The sequence below is a fragment of the Rattus norvegicus genome, chromosome 15 (genome assembly GCF_021556685.1).
Source record: "Rattus norvegicus strain SHRSP/BbbUtx chromosome 15, alternate assembly SHRSP_T2T, whole genome shotgun sequence".
Lineage (NCBI taxonomy): Eukaryota > Metazoa > Chordata > Mammalia > Rodentia > Muridae > Rattus > Rattus norvegicus.
The window spans coordinates 96,988,687-97,010,280 of NC_141548.1; the positions used below are offsets into that span (position 1 = coordinate 96,988,687).

At 36.3% G+C, this 21,594-nt stretch overlaps 1 long non-coding RNA gene across 1 annotated transcript in view; it reads left to right on the plus strand.

Annotated features, from left to right (window-relative positions):
- LOC148001137 (uncharacterized) overlaps positions 1-21,594 on the plus strand; it is a 90,259-nt gene that overhangs the window by 52,423 nt on the left and 16,242 nt on the right. The window contains exon 3 of the long non-coding RNA XR_015638558.1: positions 410-555. This is a non-coding gene — a long non-coding RNA (uncharacterized LOC148001137). The remainder of the gene's footprint in view (positions 1-409; positions 556-21,594) is intronic.

Consider the following 21,594-nt stretch of genomic DNA (forward strand, 5'->3'; position numbering starts at 1 on the left):
AAGTAAGTTCCTAATGCTAAACAAAGTATATATGTAGGACATAGGACCTTGATGATTCAAATTCATTTTTCCTTGCAAGCCTTCTTCCTAGTAGTCTAGTTTTCACAGTTCCAGAAATTAGCATACAAGCTGCTGAGGGAAGCAGTCAATATATATCCATATATAAACCACAAGGACCATCACACCAAGATACCTGTAAAGATAGATAGTGGTACTCATATATCTGTGATACCCAACAGCTGTCTAAATGGACTTCATGTCCACTTGACAGGAAGGAAATAACAGCTGCTACTTGAAACCTCCCTAACCATCCAGAGTTAATGAGGCCATGGATCTTGAAAAATTCATGACTCAACCACTTTAGTAAGGCAGTATGTTTCTCTAACTATTTTTATCTTTGTATCCACAGATAAATGCAGTAGGACACACCCCTCATCAATGAATCTTCTCTTTGCAGCAAGTAGAAGTCATCACAGACAATGTAACGTAAACAATACAAAGTGGCCAAATTTAAGTTCTAAACACATAAACAGAAAATGGACTTAGAAGAGACAAGTATGTATATATTTATACACACACGTACTCATGAAATAGTCATATATGATATATCCATGAGAATAATAATCATGGATAAGGGGCCATCAATTCTGGAGGGACTGAGGGGAGGACATAGAAGGACTTGAATGGGGGTAAGCAAAGGAGGAGTGATATAATTATATTTTAATGTAAAACATTGCTATTTTAAACCACTGTGCTTTAGTGTTTTGTTATGTAATGATGTATGATTTTTGTAAACACAAAAAGGATGTCAATTTTAGAGTAACACTAAAAAAGTGTATGTTTAATGTGTGCGTGTGTGTGTGTGTGTGTGTGTGTGTGTGTGATTTCCAAACAACTATCTATGTAGATAACCTGGAAACACATTCAAGGGTAATGATGAATTATTCTTCATTTTCACATGAAGTCAATGAAACGTTTTCAATCCTTGAGTTCTCAGCAATTAAAAGGGGTCCTTGTACATGAAAGGGATGTCTTAATTGAATGGATAACTAAAGGCTGATTAAAACTGAAGTAGGAGAATGATCAGAGGGTTGGTATAGGGTAAGGAAAATATTTTGCTTTAATCTTTTTATCTCTTTCTACTTAATTTTCTTTGCCTTTGTGTATATGTAGTTAGGTATCCAAAGATAAAAGGAAATGTTCGAGTAACAAGAGAAACACTTTAAAAAAAAAAAAAAAAAAAAGAGAAACACTTTAAAAATAAATGTTTTTAAGATACTTTAAAGATTTGAGTCTATGTGACTGGTATTATTGTAGATGCAGTAGACTACTTAGTTCTTGTACTCATTGTTTCAAATTATTCTTTCCATAAAAACTACAGGGACCTTAATGACACACCACGTTAAAATATATTTTCTTCCACTAGTACAGGAGAAACTAGTCTGTAGACTACCAATCAGTATTTGAGGGCAAATGTTGTAAGAGTAGTTTTGCATCATGGGATCCAAGTGTATGTGAATACTGACATGCATGTACATATATAGGTGTGCACAATGTTCTATCACAGGCAGAAAGTGACCACAATCTAATTATGGACAGCAGATTTCATTGTGCATCAAGGACAAAAGGAGAGCATATTTAACTGAGTTGTGACCAATGTTGTAATTTTGCTCAAAAGCATCAGTCCTGCAGAAAGAGGCATGTTAGTAAAATGAACCACAGATCTCTGCCATCTTCTGACAACACCAGTTTCAGAATATATATTGTTTAAAAAGGATTTTATATTTCATTTTTGCCTTTATTATTTATTAACAGTTCATGGGTATGCACATGTGTTTTGTGTGTTTGCATGGCACTTCTGTGACAACTTTCAGAAGTCAGTGTCCTCATCCATGTAAGACTCAGGCATCAAAACAAGTTGAGTAGGCCTCCCAAGCATGCTTCCTAGCCTTTGAGAAGTCTCACGCATCCCTTTTATATTTACTGTTTTAACTGAGCTGTGTTCCTCTTGTGTTTCCTACGAAAATTTTCATTCTATTGTTAGACCACTTTTTTAAGGCAGCGTCAGAAACAGAAAGCAGTTGCTCCAAACTGTAAATATCTCACTTAATCCTCAAAGAACACTGTAAGGTAAGAATTGTTAAGTCTTAAGAGAACTCTGGCGTGTAAAACAGCTCAACACTACATACACTTGGGGAATCACACTCTGCCTTACCAGTTCAGACTTTTCAAAGAATATTATAGGATTCAAAGCTTCTTCACAGGATGAATCATATACAAGTCCTAAAACTGAAATTAGAAATTAGAAGATATTGATTCTATTTGTTATTCTAGATTCCACTATACTTTAAGCAGGTTGAGGTTTTCAGATGAATCCTAGAGGAGAGGCAGGGCTTTGCTGTCACCTGAAATGCTTCCTGGACTGATTTTTATTATGAAGAATTCCTAGTCAGTTACACTGATTAATTTCCCTACTTTTCTATTATTGTATTGGTTTTATAATGTAATGAACCCAGAAAGAGCTCATAGCATAGCTCTCTATATAAAGTTCTAAGTAAAGAACTTAGTATAGTCCTTTTGGACTATAGAAGTCCACATGGAGCATACTTCTCATAAAGTGTGTAAAATTGGTCACATGTTTTAAAGTAAACTCATAAACAGTTGACATTACATGCACAACATTGAGATTTACCTTACTGGGTCAAGAGGGAATTGATAAAGCAACTGGCCCATGTGAAATCTTGGGACCACATGAGCCATACTCTTTGGTGGTGATGCAACAGCAGCAAATTCTAGCATTTATTATATCTATCATGCCTCAGGAAGAGGCAGCTTAGTTAATATCTGTAGGGGATCAGTGGTGGACTGAATGAAAATAGCCCCCATAGTCTCATTGAGAATGACATTATTGGAATGTGGCTCTGCTGAAAGAAGTGTGGACTTTGAGTTTTCAGAAACTCAAGACAGACCCAGTATCACCCAGCTTCCCACTGCCTGGCGATCCAGATGTAGAACTCTCAGCTATCTTTCCAGCAAGGTGTCTGCCTGTGTGCTGCCATGCTTCCTGCCACAACAATGGGCTAAACCTCTGAACTGTAAACCAGCCTTGATTACCAGTTTTCTTTCTTAAGAGTTGCCATGGTTATGGTGTCTCTTCACAGCAACAGAACACTGACAAATACAGGGTCTCTATGGTAGCAGTCTCAGCCTCCTGCCATCTAGAGGGTGGACTCTGTGATTGGCAGTTTCTGTGCACACTGTCAGCATAGAATACCCAGAGCAAGGGCCAATCCTCCTCCCATAACCCAGTGTATGTCTTGTTATAAGTCAGAGGCATTCCTTGACATGGGCATGTTCATGTCAACAATACATGTTTACTTGGGCTTAAGGTGTTCCCCACAACCATGGTATTTAGAATGGCTGTCAGGTTCAGAAGCCCATGTGAGAAAGCAAAGCTCACCAAATTTGTTTTTACACCTCTTACAATTCCCTATTAACTGTTTTCCCACTCTTTGATTCATACATTTTATACGATTTTAGATGGTTTATATATACATAAAGTTTGTGGATATGTGGCAGTAATAACTTACTCTGGCTGTTCCCAAATATGCAACAGAACGTGCCAGAATCCTGTGTGGAATATAAATATGTATTTTGCCATTTTCATTTTTATCTTCTTACATTATATAATTAACGTAACTACAATGCCAGCAATCTGGATGCATTTAACAGTATTACCAGTGAATCATTCAATCAATACTGCTGGAAGAATCACAAGATATCAAAGGGAATAGTCCTTTTCAAAAGCACACCATATAAAGCACGCCTGAACTTTTCCGTTTTGAAACATTGTTTACTGAAATATTATGATAATATACTTAGTGAGCTGCCAAGTTAAAACACACACACACACACACACAGAGAGAGAGAGAGAGAGAGAGAGAGAGAGACAGAGAGAGAGAGAGAGAGACAGAGAGAGAGAGAGACAGAGAGAGAGAGAGACAGAGAGAGAGACACAGAGAGAGACACAGAGAGAGAAACACAAAGTTCATATTTATATCTGTTGATACAAGTCTTTTATATTTAAGTGTACACAAATCAGAGAAAGCAGCTACCTGACCATAACAGCTGGATGATTGAGTTTTTCCATCTCTAATGATATGTTATATATTTATACCTTCAAAATTAAAGTGCTAAAAGACTCTAAGCCAGATAAACACAGGGCTCCTAGTTGGAAAACAGCTAGTAGTTCCATACTTCAAAATTATATTGTTTTTGAAGTTCTTTGAAAAGACTGAATTATACAAAATGCATGCAATTTATTCTTGCTTCAGATATGTGGAGATTGCATGCAATAAAATTCACACAAACATGCAGGTTATTAATCTATTCTAATATAACACAAATTACTTCCTCAAATAATTTTCTGGCCCTGTTATATTCTTAAATGTATAATACATATTATTATATGTACCAACTGAAGATAAAATAAATAAGATGCTGAACTAAATCTCAATTTCAAATCTTTCTTTTGGGGAACTGATAATTTTGGCTTTTGACCATGGGGTTCATCTTCTAATGCATTCTATAATAAAAGCATTTTATTCACTAAGAATGTTGAATGCATAGTCACTCCTCAAAATTTAGCTGGGCCACTGTTACTTTCCTTATGATCTTTTCAGAGTTCCTTGTTAACTTTATTTTTTTTGAGGTATCTTTCTTTAGATAAATGATTTTATATGAGTTTATCTACGGTCATTAAAATCTCAACTAGCCAATATACCAAAAGTGCCTGGTAAGTGCTCTTTTCTATCAAAATCCTCCTGCATAGTAGTTAAACTAACTGTGGTTCCATAGAAGAAAATAGTGTTTCTTGAAACACTTCTTTGATCCTTATTGTTGCTGCGTTAGGTAACTTCTTAAATTAAAAAGTTGGAAGGACATCTGAGCTAATAACTGGAACCACCCAAAGTTATCATCCTATTAAACAAAGAACAAGAATGTTAGATTTTATTTACTGGTCTCTAAAATGGGAACTGAGTTATATTTCTGCTCCTATAAGCAGACATGGCATCCTTGAATTTGTAGAGGGTGTGGTAGTTTAATATTCTTGGCCCATGGGATTTGACACTGTTAGGAGGTAAGGTCTTGATAGAATAGGTTTGGCCTTGTCAGAGGAAGTGTCTCATTGTGTGTGGGTGGGTGGGCATTGAGGTATATGCTCAAGCTCTTTGCAGTGTTGCAGTGTGGAAGAGACCTTCCTCCTTGCTGCCTCCAGAAGAGTCTCCTGACTGCCTTCAGCTCGCGATGTAGAAGTCTTTGCTTCTCCAGCACTATGTCTGCCAGCATGCTGCCATGCTTCCTGCCTTGATGATAATAGACTGAACCTCTGAAACTGTATGCCAACACTAATTAAATGTTGTCCTTTATATGAGTTGCCTTGGTCATGGCGTTTCATCTCAACAATGGAAATTCTAAGACAGATGGCCATTGATAATGATTGTTTAAAGCTGGTCCCTGGAACCCTGATGGGTATAAGACGACTGTGTAGCAAAAAGCTTTCTGATCAAAAGCGCTGAGTGTATGACATTCACAACTGAGCTTCATCCAAACAGTCCTGCTTGGCATCTGGACAGAAGAAAGGACTACACAGATGTCCCTTGTCCTAGAGTTTTGGAGCAATATGATAGCAGCATGGAAGTGGATCACGGCAGTAGTCTCCTTGAATATTGTCAGTTTCTGCTGGCAAAAGAGTGCTTTATTATATGTGTGGGAATACTACCCATTTTTATTTATTTCTCAGGACACAAAGAGAGCAATGGGCATTAGGGACTTTTTTGCACTGTAGCATGGGAGGTGATCAGGCCAGAGGAAGTGACTAAATGCATATGTGGTAAACTAGTACTACTTTAAAGACATAGTCTCATTTTTTTGACTCATGGGATTAATACAATAGTGGTATCATCTTTGTCCACTGGCATGCTCTTCCTTAGTACTCAATCCTAATCATGAAGCAAATTAAAACCCCAGTGAAGAGGAATATGCCTCTGCAATCTCTTTCTTTCTTTGTCTCTGTCTTTGTCTTTTTCCCACTCTTAAGTACTCCTGTCCCCTTCATGTTCTCACTGCTTCTTCTGGGAAGAAAAACATTTGAACAAAAGCTAATACTGTGATGTCCATTGTAGAAATTTTCTGTGCGTATTCTCTATTGGTGAATTGATGTGTGAATGATGAATCTGGATTATAAAATAGAGTCCAGTGTGTTCGTGAAAAATACAAATTAGCAAATCACCAACGATGCGAGTTTACTAAGGGATTAAGACGAATGAAGACACAGGAGATGATAGACTTAGCATAATGTTCCTGTGGACAATGACAAACAAGATTTAGGGCACAGAGGACACATTTGTCTTACTGTATTGTAAATTATTTATGGTTTTCTTTTCTCCAAATTTCCATTCTCTGATTAGTCTATTTCCAGATGGTGTAATTAAGTTTCAAATTTTCAAATATTCTACACTTATGGTTTGGCTTGTTTTATTTATATTGTAACAGCTGATTTCAGCAGATGTTCACTCCATAAATAGATTTCTGTCAATAGATTTTCATTTTAATCAATTTTGATCATCTGATTTACTATAATAGAGTAATGCTGTGGAGTATTTTAGGAGTGTTTCTTGTATTAAAATGGGAATGGTATATTAAAAGTTTCTAATATTTGGCTAGTCATTACTTAATATATAATAAGAATTAATTACTTTTAAGATAGTTAAAAATACAGCTTTTCCTCTTTAAATTAAATTCAGATATATCCTGTATTTTGAAATTCCAATAATTTTCTGTTATGTATTTAACACATTTTATAATAGAAATATACATATACAATGCATTGCTATAAATATTAATTTTTCCGACTCAAATATTCAGAAACAATAAAAAGGATGTAAAGATAAGAGGACTTTAAGATATATTTTGAAAATATGTAGATAATATTCTGTCTCGAGTCCCTATGTAGAACATTATTAAGATCCAAATGAATAATTCTGATAACCAGGGAGGCCTTTAGCTTTTCCCGTTACATGTTTTGATCTAAAGCAATTAATATTTCTTTCTTTCTTTAGATCAATTATAAATTTTCTGAAAATCAATTAGGGATAAAAAGTATTTAGATAAAATAAGCCCTGTCTTAAAGGACAGAAGAAAACATTTCTGGTTTACTAAAATATGAATACTAAGTTATAAAAAGATAAATGATAAAATTTGAACTACAATATGGTAAAGATTGTCTATCAAAATGTATTATTAATAGGGAACTTAATAGTACACCATGGTTTATTTTTCTTAATTCTATGAACTAAATTAAATAGTGTTATTAGTAATAATATTGATGATACACCAAAGATTCATAATTCAAAAGAAACAATGTGCAAGAAGTGATCCATAGTCATATTTCTCTCTAATTATCACTGAGAAAGTCCTTCTTTTGCTTATCTATGATCAGGGGGACCTCATACAGATAATCCGAAGTAATCCTTTCTTCCTTGGTCTACCAAGACTTCTCTTAACTGCAAAGACAAGAGGATGAAAAAAGTACTTCAAGCAAGTTGAACCAAGAAGCTAGCTTGTGTTGTTATCGTAACATTTGATAAAATTGACTTCAAACTAAAATCAAGCAGAAGAAATAAAAAAAAGTTGAATATAATCACAGGAATAATTAAAGTGGAAGATATTATTCTGGCATACCTAGTTTCATAAATAACCTAATAGTCTTTTTTTCTTTTTGTTCTTTTTTTCGGAGCTGGGGACCGAACCCAGGGCCTTGCGCTTCCTAGGCAAGCGCTCTACCACTGAGCTAAATCCCCAGCCCCCCTAATAGTCTTAAAGGTACAGATTAACTCCAACTGATTTACCAAATCCATTGTGATGTCAACTTCCCATTTTCTGCATTAGGCAGGCCATCTAAACCAGCAGTGAGCAAAGAAAAATCAGAATTAAGTGACATCATACATCACAGAATTCTGACAAATATCTACAGAATATTCCATCTACAAACAAAAGAATATCCATTTTACTCAGCACCTAACAGGCTTCTCTAAAATAGACCACACACTGTGAAGCACACACAGAGATATTTACAAATCCAGAAAGAATTAAATAACTTCATATATCCAGTCTAACATAATACAATAAGGATGAAAAAAATAAAATAACTGTTAGTAACTAAACAGATTCACCAAAGTTAACAACACATTAATGAATGATAAATGGGTAAATGAAATATTTTGAAATCCTAGAATTAAATGAAAATTCAACACAAATACAACTCTAGGGCACATTAAAAGTAGTCTTATGAGAAAAAAAAATTAGTACTGAGCAACTACATGAGAAAATTAAGTTGGAAAGATGGCTCAGCTGTTATGAGCACTGGCTGCACTAGGAGGAAACTCAGGTTTACATTCCAGCTCCCACATGTTGGCTCACAACCATGTGTCTCCTCTTCTAGGTATCTGACATCCTCTGGCCTCTGTGGACATCACACATGTACTTGATGCACAGACATAAATTCAGACAAAACATCCAAGCACATACAATAAAATAAAATAATAATAATAGTCCTAAATATTTTTTTAAAAAAATCAGAAAAGGCCAAATAAATAATTATGCATTTAAAAAACAAGAACAAAACACAGCCAAATGCAACTGAAAAAGAAGTTATTAAAAGTCACAGCAAAAATTAACGAAATGAAAACAAATTAAATAATATAGACAATGAACAAACCTAAGAGCTAGTTCTTTAATAAGATATGACCTACACATTGACAGAGCTCTCTATACTCTTTTCACTTTAACGCAAACTCTCTTGCTTTTAAAGATTAAACATGATTATTTTTGACAGGGAATGTTTTTCCCTATCAACATCATAACTGATAAAGAATGGACCAATTTGCTTTGGCAGACAGAAGTGGATCATATATCTTATATACTCCATGTAACAGTTTTAGTTTTGATGCTATTTAAAAGCACCCCTCTCTGTCTCCGTCTCTTCCTGTCTCTCTCTGTCTTTCTCTCTTTCTCTGTCTCTCTGTTTGTAGGATGAGTATGTGAAGGACAATGGACAAGCTCAGACGTTGGTCTTCCCGGCTTAAATAGGATACACTTGCTCACTGCTGTGCATGTCTGGTTAATGGACACCGCGGCATCCATAGATTTTACTCTCTCCATCTTACCATAAGAGTTCTCTCACAGCTACCGTCATGCAGCTTCATGTGATTTCTGAGAATGTGAGTTCAGGTCTTGATGCTTGAGCAGCAAGTAGTGTTACCAATGCGCCATCTTCTCAGCCTTCATGTAATACTTGAAATCTAGGAAAATAATCAGTCTTGAAATCTAGGAAAATAATCAGTGAGAATGATTCTACTTACATGTGTTTTCTAGGTCTTTGTTATGAAGTTTTTTTTTCATTCATTTATTCATTTATTCACTATACATCCCAATGGCAGCCCCTTTCCCACCCTCCTCCTAGTCTCACCTCACACCCCCTCTCATTATTCTCCTTCTCCTCAGAGAAGGGGAAACATCTCTGGAATACTACCCCCCACCCTGGGGCATTAAGTCCCAGCAGAACTAAGCACACATCCTTTACGATTGAGGCCCTACAAAGACAGTTCAGCTAGGGAAAGGAGATACAATGGCAGGCAACAAAATCAAAGACAGCCTCTCTCCAGTTTTTAGGGAACTCACATGAAGAACAAGCTGCACTCCTGCTACAAATGGGGGAGGGGCTCAGTCCAGCTGCTGCATGCATGCCTTTTGCTGTTTGGTTGGTAGTTCAGTCTCTGTGAGCCCCAGTAGACCCAAATTAGTTGACTCAATAGGTCTTCTTGTGGTGCTCTTGACCCGCCCCCATGAACATCTCCCCCACCCCAGTGCACGTAGCTTTTTCTACCCTGCCTTAATTCCTGGAATGGACCAGGCTACCAGCTCCCATCCAGATTCCCTCAGATCCGGGGATGAAAAACACAGACATATGTGCCAGTTAATCTTAAAATGCCTTTGTGAATTCAGTGACTGAACACTGTTAAACCTCTCCTGCCACCACAGACATAATCAGACAGAGTAGCCCTTGGCCACTCAAAAACCAGAAAACCCACAGGGCTGGTTAGTTTTATCTCATCCAGCTACTCCTGGCTTCATCTTTCCCTGCTCCCTTGATTCAGTCTACATCTTCCCAAGCAACTCAAAGTGTCCCACCCCATCCTCAGTCATTAGTGGGTGGTGATTTGTTGATAGATCAAGAACCAATTGGAGAACAGGAACTCTGCATCAGAACCAATCAACACACACACACACACACACACACACACACACACACACACACACACACACACACACACACACCAAACAAACAGACAGAAAATCTCAGCCAATCTTATCCCTCAAATTTCCACATTACTGCTCAAGTTTTGCCTGATGGACTGGGGGTCTACCTCTGTTTTCATCTGCTGCTGGATGAAGCCTCTCAGCAGACAGTTATGCTAGACTCCTGTCTGTCTGTTAGTATGTCAAGGGTTGGCTCTCTCCCCTTGGGTTTCATGTTAGGGCAGTCATCGTTTGGACTTCCCTCAATCTCTGTTCCGTCTTTATCCCTGCACATTGAAGGCAGGACAAATTTTGGGTTGATTCACTTCTCTGTCTACTGGAAGTCTTAGTAGTACACAGAGTGTTCATTTCTATCTATATATCCCCAGATGCTAGAAATATCAACTAGAGTCACCCCTATAGACTGCCAGGAACCACCCTGACCTCCTATCCCAGGTCTCTGGCTAGTCCCAGAGAAGAACCCAACTGAATTCCATTCTCTTCTCAGATCTCTCACACTACAGCTCATCTCTCACCACACATGATCCTCATACATTTTCCCTTCCTCACCTCCTCTCCCACCCAATTACCTCGCTCTATTAACCTTCCATGCCTATTTTACTTCCCCTTCTGGGTGAGATTTGGGCATCCTCCCTTGGACTCTCCTTATTATTTAATTTCTTTGGCTCTGTGGATTGTTATTCTGTACTTTATGGCTAATGTACATTTGTAAGTGAGTACATACCATGTGTATTTTTCTGGATCTGAATTACTTTTCTAGTTCTGTCATTTGCATTCAAATTTCATAATGTCATTACTTTTAATAGCTAAGCAATAATCCGTCCTGTGAGTGTACTATGTTTTCTTTACCGTTATTCTGTGAGAGACATTTGGGTTGTTTACCTTTTCTAATTATTAAAATTAAAGTTGCTAAGGATGTAGTTCAACAAGTGTTCTTGTAGTATATATAGTCGGGCATAATTTAGGTATATGCTCGGGAGTGGTGTAGCTGTGGCTTAGGGTAGAACTTTTCCCAATTTTCTGAAAAACCCTCAAGTTGATTTCCAAAGTGGTTGTGCTAGTTTACATTCCCACCTGCAATGGAGAAGTGTTCCCCTTGCTCCAAATCCTCTCTGGCATATGCTGTCTTTTTATCTTAGCCATTCTGATAGATGTTATCTCAGTCATTTTGATTTACACTTTCCTGATCACTAAAAACCGTGAACATTTCTTTAACTACTTCTTGGTCATTAGTGTTTACCCCGGTGAGAATTACGTTTAGCTCTGTACCACATTTTTTAATTGGGTTATTTGATTTGTTGGTGTCTAATTTATTGACTTCTTAATATATTTTGGATATTAGTCCTCTGTCAGATATAGGATTTGTGAACACCTTTTCTCATTCTGTGGGCTACGGTTTTGTCCAATTGATGGTTTCCTTAGCATAGCAAAAGATTTTCTGTTTGACAAGAACCCATTCTTTAATTTTTTTATCTTTTTTACCTGAGCAATTGGTTTTCTGTTAAGTTGTACCCTGTGCCAATGTGTTTGACTTTCTCTTCATTTAGATATAGTGTGTTCAGTTTTATGTTGAAATCTTTGATCCACCTGGACTTGAATTTTGTGAGGATGAAAAAATTTACATTCTTCTACAAATAGGACACAGTTAGACCAGCATCAATTGTTGAAGATGTTTTCTTTTTTTTCCATTGTAGGTTTGTTGCCTTCTATGTCAAAAATAAAGTGTACATAGGTGTGTGTGGTTTTTCTGTCTTTTCAATTCTATTGCATTGATCAACCTGACAATGCACACCAATACCATGCTAATATCATTCAGCCATAGATCAGTAAGATTGCATGTAAAAATGGTTGTTTTACCAAAAGCAATATATAGATTCAATGCAATTCCCATCTAAATTTCAACACAATTCTTTACAAACCATAAAAGACATATTCTCAACTTCATATGATAAAATAGAAAACCCTGGATAGCTAAAATAAACCTGAAGTTATTTTCATAATTGAAGAGAGAGAATACATAGGCATACAATATTCTAAAACTAGATTGAGCTGTTCCCATTGTTTTGTAAATAATCAGCAGTATTGGAAGATATACTCAAATATCTTTCTTATAAACCAGGTACTAAACGAAGATTAGAAATCATGTAAATCTCCTTTGACGTAAGTTTCATTTCCTCAGCCATCCATAGACTACTTGGTGACAAAAAGTCCTGCCTGCTGCATGATTAGAATACTAATGGATGTGAGGATGAAGATTCTGCCAAGGATGACATGGCTGGGCCCGCTTTCACTATGGGAATACCAAAAAGATATATATTGCTCTCTCAGAAACATTGGCTTCGGATGTGCAGTTAGCTCTTGCTTGTCATTAAAATTTAATTCCTGAATATCAGACTGTGGTGGTTTAAATGAGCTTGACTTATGGGAAATGGCACTATTAAGATGTGTGGCTTTGTTGCAATAGGTGTGACCTTGTTAGAGGAAGTGTGTCATTATACAGGTGGGCTTTGAGGTCTTTTTTTTCCTTTACTTTTATTGGATATTTTCTTTATTTACATTACAAATGTTATACCCTTTTATGGTTTCCTCTCCAGAAACCCCCTATCCCATTCCCTAGTTCCTTATTTCTAGGAGGGTGCCACCCACCCACTCCTACCTCCCCATCCTGGCATTCCCCTACACTGGGGCATCAAGCCTTCACAGGAACAAGGGCCTCTCCTTCCATTGGTGCCTGACAAGATCATCCTCTGCTACATAGCTACATATGTGGCTGGAGCCATGGGTCACTGCATGTGAGTTCTTTGGTTGGTCCCCCCCCCAGAGTTCCCAGGGGCTTTGAAGTCTTATGCTTAGGTTCTGTTCTGTGCGGAAGGGACCTGCCTCCTAGCTGCCCATGAGACAATCCTCATCCGGGTGCAGTTGAGTCCAGTTATTGAACTCTTCTATACTTCTCCATCCCCATGTCTACCTGGACACACTGATTAGTACCTGACTCATAAGAAATGTATTTGAATGGATCTTGCAATACTCCAGATTATTTACAAAGCACTGGAATGGCTCAATCTGGTTTCAGAATGTTATATGCTCTTTCTTCAGACATAATGTTTGTCATGTTTCTCGCCTTGATGACTGTGAACTGAACCTTAGAAATTGTAAGCCAGCCCCAATTAAATGTTGTCCTTTAGAAGGATTGCCTTGGTTCATATATATATATATATATATATATATATATGTGTGTGTGTGTGTGTGTGTGTGTGTGTGTGTGTATGTGTGTGTATTGTTTCATTTTTCATTTATTTATTTAGTGAATTTTTACATTCAGTTAGAGAAACTTGACACACAGAAAATTAAACACAGATCATGTTTTCATTTATACATTGTATAAATGAGAAAATGGGGCAAATAGTATAATGGATAATGAGATTATATAATTGAGAAGCTTAAAATGTTGTGTATATTATTGAAATAAGTTTAAAGGTAGAAATGACAACTTTAAATACTCTCTCTGATTACTTGATTCCCTGAGTTACAGACTGAGTTAATAATTAATCATAAAATATCTATGTAGTATGATGCATGCATCTGTGTAGCTGATTCATACAAATTCAAGTTATATCTGTGAAAAGCCTATTTATATTTCTTGTCAGAAAAAAATTTCACTCATACTACATGTAGTTTAATGAAGTCAAGATTTTGTATAGAAGTCATGAATAAAAAGAATGAAGAATGAAAAGTCAAAAGGATAAAAACAGTTCAGGATCCCAGTGTAGCTACTAAAATGACATGAGAGGAAATGTCAAATAAAAGCTTCGTGTGTGCCACACACACTCTGAATGCAAAGAGGTTAGGATCAATTGTGATTGATGATGACTTCTATAGTGTACATCTTTGCACTCATCCCTACCATGAGATGGTCATAGTATAATGGTTACGCTGCTGTACTATCCTTTCCACAGTTGTACTGTGCTTCATAATCAACAGCCTGAATCATAATCTTGCCTTCAAATTAGCTAAGTCCATTCCACTATTGTATCCAAATTGATATTGGGGAGATACCAATGTGTGAGCACAAGCCCAATAACCCCATTTTGATTAAAATAATGTGCTGTATGAAAAGTGATGTAGTTTGGAGTGGAAAACTCAGAACTAAATGAGTCTGTACAAAGCAAATGTCACCTTGTATAGCTCGCTTGTTTTCTCTTCTCTTCTCTTCTCTTCTCTTCTCTTCTCTTCTCTTCTCTTCTCTTCTCTTCTCTTCCCTTCCCTTCTCCTCTCCTCTTCCTCTCCTCTCTCCCCTTCCCTCCCCTTCCCTCCTCTCCTCTCCTCTCTCTCTCTCTCTCTCTCTCTCTCTCTCTCTCTCTCTCTCTCTCTCCTCTCTCTCTCTCTCCCTCTCTCTCTCTCCCTCTCTCTCTCGCTTTCCCTGCAAATTGACTTTCGATGAGATTAAGTAGCAGAAAGTCCAAGATACTGCTTGGATAGAAGGTAATTCATGTCATTGTTCCCATCCTTTTTAGTAAGCACGGAATTTAGGAAATACGCAAGTTTTAAGGTCCCTTCATTGGTAACCCTTGATACCATATCACACTTATTTATACTTCTGAACTTATCATTGAGAGGGCCTGAAGATATGGCTCAAAATTACCATTAGGAACAAAAAAATAGAGTTCTTGCACTTTATAATATTCCATAGAAATACAAACTTAGCTAATAATGTAGGTTGCCCTTATGATACCCAGTCCAAAACTCTTCAGAACTGTCCAACGACAAGGGTTTAGAAGACAAATCTTGAACTATCTAAGCATTTATATTTTGGTAAAGCAGAGAGTCCTCGGATCAGGCAGAATTTTAGCTGATTACTGAGCTCCACTACATAAATTTCAGTGATGGAGCAGAGGATCATAACAGTTGAAACTAGTGCCATCTATATGTAACTTGTGCTCTGCCCCCAAGAATGCAGGAAAGCAAAGCTTAGGTATATTTCCATGGTTGGCAAGCACAAGGTATGTGCTACCAGACCTATAGTTGGGAGAAGTGAGTGCCATTACTCTCACTCCATAGACCAATGGCAGATGGAGGTGGTATTCTACAGAAATTCACATGAGATTCTCTGGTTTTGATGAGTTTGATGATGATAAATTTTCTTAAAACATATTATGAGAAGAAGGAGGAGGAGGAGGAGGAGGAGGAGGAGGAGGAGAAGAAGAAGAAGAAGAAGAAGAAGAAGAAGAAGAAGAAGAAGAAGAAGAAGAAGAAGAAGAGGAAGAAGAAGAAGAGGAAGAAGAAGAAGAGGAAGAAGAAGAAAGCAGCTTTTCTGACTTCATAGTCTGTCAGTGAACAACTGATCCTATGAGAAGACCTTAGAATGTCTGATATGACTATTTGTTAGAAACAATGTCTGCTTTTCCTTAAGAACAAGATGAACCATAAATGTATTATATAAAATTAGTGAGAGATCTTACTCAACCTGGATTATAAAGTATCGGAAAACAGAGAGAGAGAGAGAAAGAGAGAGAGAGAGAATTCTGATTTAAAAATTCAAAGTAAATCAAGTATAACATACCATAAGTATTTACTTATTTACTTATTTATTTAGATACACTGATGTTTATGTTTTGTCTATTCCAACTTGGCAATGTGACACTTCTTAATAAATATTTGGCCATGTAAAATAAAGGCAGTGCATGGGGAGATTGGATCCGAACTACAAAATATAGTAATCGCTATATTCATGTGGCCTAAGTTCTGATTTTCTAAGAAAGATGGTAAAAGATTGGTTTTTGTTTTGATTTTTCTTTCAAAAGTTAAGTAATGGGAGAATGTGAAGGGAATTTTTAAGGCGAACACATGGAAATACTGTCTATATTTCATTTTAATAATGATCCTGTTCCTAACCTCAGGTTTTAACCTTGACAGACATAACATTTACAAAAATAATTGATGGTAACATATGAGTATTAGATAAGATTACAGAGAAAACCAACCCAGTGTTGTCATGATAATGAAATGGTCAGTGTATGTTGAAGACTGTTCACCTACATTTACAGTCATGGTCATTTTTACATATCCAATATAATCAAATATTACAATATATGAAGACCCAACAAATCACACATTAATAACAGAAAGTCTGTGCCATGATCTCAGCTTGATATTTCAATGCAATAATATAATAACTGATGAAATTTGTGTACACAAGATTATAAAAATTATACTGACAATTTTCAAATCCTACTGTTAAAAATGAAAAGTACATTTTCACTAAAAATGGGTTATCAATCTTTTAAAAGTAATATTAATTGAATAGTGTCTAATCTCATTACTACATAAATAATTCATTTTCTTAAGTATGTATACTAGTAATAATGGAGTCAGGTGAAGAGTTAATAATGACAAAAATAGAAAACATTTGGTTCCTATTTAAAACCTTTAGATAAAACATTGTTGAAATATAAAAAAAGAAAAAGTATATATTCACAGCCAAACACAATTGAGTTACAAAAGCAGAAAATGAAAAACTGAGTATAACCAAATAAATCATGAGACTGTAAAAATATCTGTGAATCTAAGATATGTTTTATGGGAAGATAAATCAAATTGATATTTTTTAGCCTGATAGAAACTTTATAAATTGAGAACAAAGCTATAACAAACAACAGTGTGAAATAATAGTAAAGAATGTTGGGTACTAGTTAAAAAATATTTCCTAAGGTATGTATACAATGCATTTGGCTTTAATGTTAAGCTCAACCAATGAATTACAGAAATGCAATAGGAGCTGTTCAACCCTTTAAGAAGCTAAGCAAGCGACTAGCTCTGGATCCATTCTTCTAGCACAGCACCTTACCATCAACACAAATATTGCTCTTAAGTCTACAGACAGCATTTCAGCAAACTGAATGAACTATTATCTATCTATCAATATTAGTAGTCTATTCATTCAAAGTGCACTTACATTAGTAAGGCAAGTTTAGATATTTGAGAAGGCACTACTCTGCTAAGAAACTAAAGGATTGAGAAATAAAAATTGTATCCAAATTACAATAAAGAATAAAATACCTGTCTCTATTTATAGATGACATGATTACTTAGGTAGAAAATCAGATGCATTTGGTAAAAAGCTACTAGAAATAATAAATGAGATCAGCAAGGTTGAGTACAGCAATAAATAACAATAGAGGGAAAAATTGAATTTGTATTCTTTCATGGAACTGAAAATGAAAACAAATATAATACTCTGTGCAATATCAATTCTTGAAGTGTTCAAGGACAAACATAGAAGTGAATATAATCACTTGAGAAATTAAAGCAGCTCTAAATAAATGAAAACTATTCACTTATGATGAATATTAGAATTGGTATTTTAAATGCTAATATTCCTCAAATATTCCCCATATTGAATAATCTCTTATTAAAACCTCAGCAAGCAATTTTTTAGAAACCAAGATTACTATTCATATTGAAATGAAAAGGACCTATAAAATCCCAAACAATCTTTAATTAATAGAAGAAAGTTATTCAACTAACTTGTCTTCACAGTAAAATCTGGTCCAAAAAGAAAAGTTAGTCAATGGAGCAGAAATGAGACTAGATCACTGATTGTGAAAGACTGGTCTCTAGGGAAGGGCAAGGAAATGATTTAGATAATAAAATGTGGTCTTAACATAATAGATTTTTGAAATACTCTATATTTATATGTTGTTTTGTTTCTTCTTCTTCACAATATTTCAAAACAGAAATTCAAAATAAAACATAATAAATACAAATGTGAAATCTAAATATCTACCATACAGGGAAAAGGGACAACCATTAACTTTAAGTGAGACAGATACTCAAACACAGCACCGAAGCCACCATACTTCAAAGGAGGATAAAGTTGCTTCAAGTTAAAAATTTAAATCCTCTTTCAATGTACACCGTTAAAATTCCAGTACAATTCCTCAAGTTTGTTTAAAGGACAGTTTTGGGTTCATGTGGAAACAGAAAATACCCAAAGTTAGATAAAATAATCCTAAATAGTAAAAGAGCTGCTGATGCTACAATCATCACTAACTTCAAGTTGTGTTATAGAGCTATAATAAAAACAGCAGAGTATTGCACAGAGTAATTTTGATCAATGGAATAAAATTGAATACTAAGACATAAATCCACACACCTATTGACACTTGATTTTCGATAAGTCAGATATAAACACTGGATAAAAGATATCTTCTATAAACCACAAAAGTGAAACTGAATGTCTGTTCAAGAACACAAATAGATCCATTTGTATCTACTTACCACACTACATAATATTCAATACCAAATCAATTAGTGATTCAACAGAAAATGAGATACAATGAAATTGATAGAGGAGAAAGTAGGGAATAGCCTTGAACTCATTCTCAAAGGAAAAGACTGAAAAACAAACCACCTTGAGCACAATCATTATGAGCAACAATTAATAAATGGGACCTCAACAAGCTGGGGAACATATAAAGCAAAGGACACTGTCAGCAAAGAAAATAGGCAGCCTCCAAAATGTAAAAATAGTAAAAGGCAAAAGATTTATATGATCTGAGTGAAAATAGTTTTCCTAACTACACATAATATAGAGTGCTAATATCTAAAAATATATAAAGAATAAACAAAAATAAATAACTGAATTTAAAATGAGTTACAGATCTAAATAGAGAGTTCTCATTAGAGCAAACTCAAATGACTGAGAAACATTCAGCATCCTAAAAAACTACTCTTTTTGTTCTTACATTTTTATATTTTATTAGATATTTAATTTATTTATAGTTCAAATGTTTATACCCTTCCCTAGTTTCGCCCTCACAAACCTCCTATCCTTTTCCCCTTCCCCTGCTTCTATGAGGGTGCTTCTTCTTCCCCCACACCCACTCCCACCTCACAACCTTGTCATTCGTCTACACTGGGGAATCAGGCCTCACAGGAATAAGGGTCTCTTCTCTCATTGATGCCAGATAAGGCCATTCTCTGCTATACAAGCATCTGGAGCCATGGGTTCCTCCATGTGCACTCTTTGGTTGGTGGTTTAGTCCCTGGGAGTTCTGGGGTATCTGGTTGGTTGATATTGTTGTTCTTTCTATAGGGCTGCAAACCCCTTTGGCTCTTTAAATCCTTTGCCTAACTCTTCCATTGGGGTCCCCATGCTCAGTCCAGTGGTTGGCTATGAATATTCACATCTGTATTTGTCAGGCTGTGGCAGAGGCTCTCAGGAAGGAGCTACGTCACTTCTTGGCATCAGCAATAGTATCTGGGTTTGGTGACTGTATATGGGATGGATTCTACTTAAAGATCTCACCTTATAGCTGTCCCAATGGCTTATATCAGTAAAACATTAGACAATTTATGATGCTGAAGATATGAAACAAGAGGAAAATTCATCCATCACTGGTAGAAATACAAATTTGTATAGCCACTGTTAAATTTAGTTTGGCGGTTCCTCAGTAAAATAGGAATCCATCTACCTCATGAGTAAGCTGTCATATTTGTGGGCACGTACTCCCAAAGCATGCCTCATCCTAGCACAGAGCACTTTCAGTCAGACTTGTTCTTTTTCTGTATTATTCATGCTAGCTAGAAAGTGGAAACAGCCTTGTTGTCCCTCAGCAAAAGAATGGATTAAGAATCAGTGGTAAACAGGAGCCGGATGTAGATCGCTCCTGAGAGACACAGCCAGAATACAGCAAACACAGAGGCGAATGCCAGCAGCAAACCACTGAACTGAGAATAGGACCCCCGTTGAAGGAATCAGAGAAAGAACTGGAAGAGCTTGAAGGGGCTCGAGACCCCATATGTACAACAATGCCAAGCAACCAGAGCTTCCAGGGACTAAGCCACTACCTAAAGACTATACATGGACTGACCCTGGACTCTGACCTCATAGGTAGCAATGAGTATCCTAGTAAGAGCACCAGTGGAAGTTCCGGGAAGCCCTGGGTCCTGCTAAGACTGAACCCCCAGTGAACTAGACTGTTGGGGGGAGGGCGGCAATGGGGGGAGGGTTGGGAGGGGAACACCCATAAGGAAGGGGAGGGGGAGGGGGATGTTTGCCCGGATACCGGGAAAGGGAATAACACTCGAAATGTATATAAGAAATACTCAAGTTAATAAAAAATAAATAAAATGTAAAAAAAAAATAAATAAAAATCTAATTTAAAAATCTTATAAAAAAGAATCAGTGGTAAATTATATAGGGGAATATTATGTAGCTTTTTAAAAAAATAAATTTGAAGATAAATGGATGGAACTGGAAAAAAATCATCCATCCTAGACCCTGAAAGAAAAATATGAAATGTATTCACTTGCATATGGATATTAGCTCTTATGTCAAAGATAACCCAGTTACAATCTGCACCCACAGGGGTTAGGTATAAAGGGAGGGACTGGCAGGAACAGATAGATCTTGTTAGGAAAGTGAAATGGAATATACAGTTATGATTGAATGTGGGGCAGAGGAGAAAGATCAAGTATGAATTGGGAGGGGAGAAAAATAAAAGCATGAATAAGGACAGAGACTGCTAAGTTTAAGGGTCATTTGAGGGATAGTAGGGAAATAATATAGTAGAAGCTTCCATAGTATATATGATGGCACACACACACACACACACACACACACACACACACACACGGAATCTAAATGAAATTGGTAAGTAATAGGGTAAACAAAACCCCAAGTAAACATCTCTTGTCACAATGAAGCTTCAAGTACAGTGTTTATGCTACATCTAATTAAACTCTCAGCCAAAGGGGCCCCACGGGAATGCCAAACAACCCAGGTTCTTGCCAAGATTATAGGTTCTTCTCCTCAAACTGACTGATGGGTCATTGCTGAAGATAACACCTACATTGCTCATTGAACATAGAGAAGTCTAGTTGGTGTTTATAAAGAGCTTTTACCCCCTATGTTTGAGCATCTTTGACAATGAAAATTACTGTGTTTATTTCCAAAAGAGAAATATAAATATCAGATCAGCCACAAACCCTCTGATCTACAATGGTGACCTGCCTTCAAGATATACTTGGGTAATGGTGGCGTAAAGCTTGGGAGAGTAACCAATAACTGGTTTGACTTAAGGACCATTCCACAAGATAGAACACCCACGCTGATACCGCTTAGCTGATCAGCAACCCATGTCTAGACACTGCTTGGTCTATCATGTACAACTAAAATGCTATTTATCTAAATAATAAAAAACAAAATCAAAC